Below are 5,000 nucleotides of genomic sequence, written 5' to 3'. Positions count from 1 at the left end.
TGGTGAAAGTTTAAGAAATGTACAACTGTCGTTTCAGCTCTCTGGTGCTCCCTGCTGGCAGTATCACTATACTGTCCTCGGTTTCACAAAAATAGTTTGAGAGACGTTGTCAGTCTTTGTATGTTGCTTAAATCCTCCAAAGCGGTTGGCAGTAAACATCAGGTCACGGTAGGCCACGGAGGCAATGAGCTCGAGTTGAAAAAGAAAAAGCTTACTGCACCTGGGTATTCCCAGGCGGTCTCCCATCCAAATACTAACCAGGCCGACCCGCTTTAGCTTCCGAGATCAGACGAGAGAGGCGTGTTCAGGGTGGTATGGCCGTAAGCAAATAGTGCTGGCGCAAAACCAGGTTTTATACAGTAGCACATAAGGAGTGAGAAACCTGCTGAGGCTCGACGTTACACTTTTACAAAAACAATCATTAGTTAGATATAAACGGCAGTAATTGATTCAGTAGGACTCCTTATCCATGTAAACGATCATTGTGACATCTGAATTCATTAATTATCTGCAATACACTGCGTGTGCGTGTGATGTTAAATGTTTGAACCAAGGTTAACGGTTAAAGGGTCAGAGAATGGGGGTGATTTTTTGACGTCTCCCATGATCTGAAGTGACGTGCGGTTTGTGTTGGTGAAAGTTTAAGAAATGTACAACTGTCGTTTCAGCTCTCTGGTGATCCCTGCTGGCAGTATCACTATACTGTCCTCATGTTTCACAAAAATAGTTTTGAGAGACGTTGTCAGTCTTTGTATGTTGCTTAAATCCTCCAAAGCGGTTGGCAGTAACATCAGGTCACGGTAGGCCAGGAGGCAATGAGCTCGAGTTGAAAAAGAAAAAGCTTACTGCACCTGGTATTCCCAGGCGGTCTCCCATCCAAGTACTAACCAGGCCCGACCCATCTTAGCTTCCGAGATCAGACGAGATCGGGCGTGTTCAGGGTGGTATGGCCGTTAAGCAATAGTGCTGGCGCAAAACCAGGTTTTATACATTAGCACATAAGGAGTGAGAAAGCTGCTGAGGCTCGACGTTACACTTTACAAAACAATCATAGTTAGATATAAACGCAGTAATTGATCAGTAGGACTCCTATCCATGTAAACGATCATGGACATCTGAATTCATAATTATCTGAAAACACTGCGTGTGCGTGTGATGTTAAATGTTTGAACCAAGGTTAACGGTTAAAGGGTCAGAGAATGGGTGGTGATTTTTTGACGTCCCATGATCTGATGTGAGTGTGCGTGTTTGTGTTGGTGAAAGTTTAAGAAATGTACAACTGTCGTTTCAGCTCTCTGGTGCTCCCTGCTGGCAGTATCACTATACTGTCCTCGGGTTTCACAAAAATAGTTTTGAGAGACGTTGTCAGTCTTGTATGTTGCTTAAATCCTCCAAAGGGTTGGCAGTAAACATCAGGTCACGGTAGGCCCGGAGGCAATGAGCTTGAGTTGAAAAAGAAAAGCTTACTGCATCTGGCATTCCCAGGCGGTCTCCCATCCACGTACTAACCAGGCCAAACCCTGCTTAGCTTCCGAGATCAGACGAGATCGGGCGTGTTCAGGGTGGTATGGCCGTAAGCAATTAGTGCAGGCGCAAAACCAGGTTTTATACAAGTAGCATAAGGAGTGAGAAAGCTGCTGAGGCTCGACGTTACACTTTTACAAAAACAATCATTAGTTAGATATAAACGGCAGTAATTGATTCAGTAGGACTCCTTATCCATGTAACGATCATTGTGACATCTGAATCATTAATTATCTGAAATACACTGCGTGTGCGTGTGATGTTAAATGTTTGAACCAAGGTTAACGGTTAAAGTGTCAGAGAATGGGTGGTGATTTTTTGAACTCCTCCCATGATCTGAAGTGAGCGTGCGTGTTTGTGTTGGTGAAAGTTTAAGAAATGTACAACTGTCGTTTCAGCTCTCTGGTGCTCCCTGCTGGCAGTATCACTATACTGTCCTCATGTTTCACAAAAATAGTTTGAGAGACGTTGTCAGTCTTTGTATGTTGCTTAAATCCTCCAAAGCGGTTGGCAGTAAAACATCAAGTCACGGTAGGTCACGGTAGGCCACGGAGGCAATAGTCGAGTTGAAAAAGGAAAAGCTTACAGCACCTGGTATTCCCAGGCGGTCTCCCATCCAAGCAAACCGTCCCGACCCGCTTAGCTTCTTCCGATCAGACGAGATCGGCGTGTTCAGGGTGGTATGGCCGTAAGCAATTAGTGCAGGCGCAAAACCAGGTTTTATGCAGTAGCACATAAGGAGTGAGAAAGCTGCAGAGGCTCGACGTTACACTTTTACAAAAACAATCATTAGTTAGATATAAACGGCAGTAATTGATTCAGTAGGACTCCTTATCCATGAAACGATCATGTGACATCTGCATTCATTAATTATCTGAAATACACTGCGTGTGCGGTGATGTTTGAACCAAGGTTAAAGGTTAAAGTGTCAGAGAATGGGTGGTGATTTTTTGACGTCCTCCCATGATCTGAAGTGAGCGTGCGTGTTGTGTTGGTGAAAGTTTAAGAAATGTACAACTGTCGGTTCAGCTCTTGGTGCTCCCTGCTGGCAGTATCACTATACTGTCCTCATGTTTCACAAAACAGTTTTGAGAGACGTTGTCAGTTTTGGTATGTTGCTTAAATCCTCCAAAGCGGTTGGCAGTGAACATCAGGTCACGGTAGGTCACGGTAAGCCACGGAGGCAATGAGCTCGAGTTGAAAAAGGAAAAGCTTACAGCACCTGGTATTCCAGGCTGTCTCCCATCCAAGTACTAACCAGCCCGGCCCTGCTTAGCTTCCGAGATCAGACGAGATCGGGCGTGTTTTTTTTTTTTTTTTTTTGGTGACACCCGTCACTACTTACAGCAACCTGGGCTTCTGAGGAGGTCTCCCATCCGAGTACTAACCAGGCCCGACCCTGCTTAGCTTCCGAGATCAGACGAGATTGCGCGTGTTCAGGGTGGTATGGCCGTAAGCAATTAGTGCAGGCGCAAAACCAGGTTTTATACAGTAGGAGTGAGAAAGCGCTGAGGCTCGACGTTACACTTTTACAAAAAACAATCATTAGTTAGATATAACGGCAGGAATTGTTCAGTAGGATCCTTATCCATGTAAACGATCATTGTGACATCTGAATTCATTAATTATCTGAAATACACTGCGTGTGCGTGCGATGTTAAATGTTTGAACCAAGGTTAACGGTTAAAGTGTCAGAGAATGGGTGGTGATTTTTTGACGTCCTCCCATGATCTGAAGTGAGCGTGCGTGTTTGTGTTGGTGAAAGTTTAAGAAATGTACAACTGTTGTTTCAGCTCTCTGGTGCCCTGCTGGCAGTATCACTATACTGTCCTCATGTTTCACAAAAATAGTTTTGAGAGACGTGTCAGTCTTTGTATGTTGCTTAAATCCTCCAAACGGTTGGCAGTAAACATCAGGTCGGTAGGTCACGGTATGCACGGCGGAATGAGCTCGAGTTGAAAAAAAGAAATAGCTTACAGCACCTGGTATTCCCAGGCGGTCTGCCATCCAAGTACTAACCAGGCCCGACCCTGCTTAGCTCCGAGATCAGACGAGATCGGGCGTGTCAGGGTGGTATGGCCGTAAGCAATAGTGCAGGCGCAAAACCAGGTTTTATACAGTAGCACATAAGGAGTGAAAGCTGCTGAGGCGCGACGTTACACTTTTACAAAAACAATCATTAGTTAGATAAACGGCAGTAATTGATTCAGTAGGACTCCTTATCCATGTGAACGATCATTGTGACATCTGAATTCATTAATTATCTGAAATACACTGCGTGTGCGTGTGATGTTAAATGTTTGAACCAAGGTTAACGGTTAAGTGTCAGAGAATGGGTGGTGATTTTTGACGTCCTCCCATGATCTGAAGTGAGCGTGCGTGTTTGTGTTGGTGAAAGTTTAAGAAATGTACAACTGTCGGTTCGCTCTCTGGTGCTCCCTGCTGGCAGTATCACTATACTGTCCTCATGTTTCACAAAAAACGTTTGAGAGACGTTGTCAGTTTTGTGTGTTGCTTAAACCTCCAAAGCGGTTTGCAGTAAACATCAGGTCACGGTACGCCACGGAGTCAATGAGCTCGAGTTGAAAAAGAAATTGCATACAGCACCTGGTATTCCCAGGCGGTCTGCCATCCAAGTAACCAGGCCCGACCCTGCTTAGCTTCCGAGATCAGACGAGATCGGGCGTGTACAGGTTTGTATGGCCGTAAGCAATTAGTGCATGAGCAAAACCAGGTTTTATACGTAGCACATAAGGAGTGAGAAAGCGCTGACGCGACGTTACACTTTACAAAAACATCATTAGTTAGATATAACGGCAGTAATTATTCAGTAGGACTCCTATCCATGTAAACGATGTGACATCTGAATTCATTATTATCTGAAAACACTCCGTGTGCGGTGATGTTAAATGTTTGAACCAAGGTTGACGGTTAAAGTGTCGAGAATGGGTGGGATTTTTTGAGTCCTCCCATGATCTGAAGTGAGCGTGGTGTTTGTGTTGGTGAAAGTTTAAGAATGTAACTGTCGGTTCAGCTCTCTGGTGCTCCCTGCTGGCATTATCACTATACTGTCCTCATGTTCACAAAAACAGTTTGAGACGTTGTCGTTTTTGTATGTTGCTTAAATCTCCAAAGCGTTTGGCAGTAACATCAGGTCACCGGTACGCCAAGGAGTCTATGAGCTCGAGTTGAAAAGAAAAAGCTTACAGCACCTGTTATCCCCAGGCGGTGTCCCATCCAAGTACTAACCAGGCCGACCCTGCTTAGCTTCCGAGATCAGACGAGATCGGGCGTGTCAGCGTGGTATGGCCGTAAGCAATTAGGACGGCGCAAACCAGGTTTTATACAGTGCACATAAGGAGTGGAAAGCTGCTGAGGCTCGACGTTACACTTTACAAAACAATCATTAGTTAGATATGAACGGCAGTAATTGATTCAGTAGGACTCCTTATCCATGTAAACGATCATTGTGACAT

At 44.9% G+C, this 5,000-nt stretch overlaps 4 non-coding genes and 2 pseudogenes across 4 annotated transcripts; all 6 read right to left on the bottom strand.

Annotated features, from left to right (window-relative positions):
- Positions 1-839: 839 nt before the first annotated feature.
- LOC130395931 (5S ribosomal RNA) lies at positions 840-958 on the bottom strand. Its single transcript, XR_008898920.1, has one exon. It is a non-coding gene; the product is annotated as a 5S ribosomal RNA (ribosomal RNA).
- Positions 959-1,460: 502 nt separating this feature from the next.
- Positions 1,461-1,579, bottom strand: LOC130395904 (5S ribosomal RNA). The gene has a single exon (XR_008898901.1). It is a non-coding gene; the product is annotated as a 5S ribosomal RNA (ribosomal RNA).
- Positions 1,580-2,862: 1,283 nt separating this feature from the next.
- LOC130395801 (5S ribosomal RNA) lies at positions 2,863-2,982 on the bottom strand. The gene has a single exon (XR_008898812.1). It is a non-coding gene; the product is annotated as a 5S ribosomal RNA (ribosomal RNA).
- Positions 2,983-3,494: 512 nt separating this feature from the next.
- Positions 3,495-3,611, bottom strand: LOC130395833 (5S ribosomal RNA). Its single transcript, XR_008898841.1, has one exon. It is a non-coding gene; the product is annotated as a 5S ribosomal RNA (ribosomal RNA).
- A 508-nt stretch (positions 3,612-4,119) lies between these two features.
- Positions 4,120-4,235, bottom strand: LOC130396149 (5S ribosomal RNA; annotated as a pseudogene).
- A 489-nt stretch (positions 4,236-4,724) lies between these two features.
- Positions 4,725-4,841, bottom strand: LOC130396172 (5S ribosomal RNA; annotated as a pseudogene).
- Between the last annotated feature and the right edge of the window lie 159 nt (positions 4,842-5,000).

The sequence above is a fragment of the Gadus chalcogrammus genome, chromosome 12 (genome assembly GCF_026213295.1).
Source record: "Gadus chalcogrammus isolate NIFS_2021 chromosome 12, NIFS_Gcha_1.0, whole genome shotgun sequence".
Lineage (NCBI taxonomy): Eukaryota > Metazoa > Chordata > Actinopteri > Gadiformes > Gadidae > Gadus > Gadus chalcogrammus.
The sequence above is the reverse complement of the archived record's forward strand: the minus strand, read 5'-3'. Positions and strand labels throughout refer to the sequence as shown.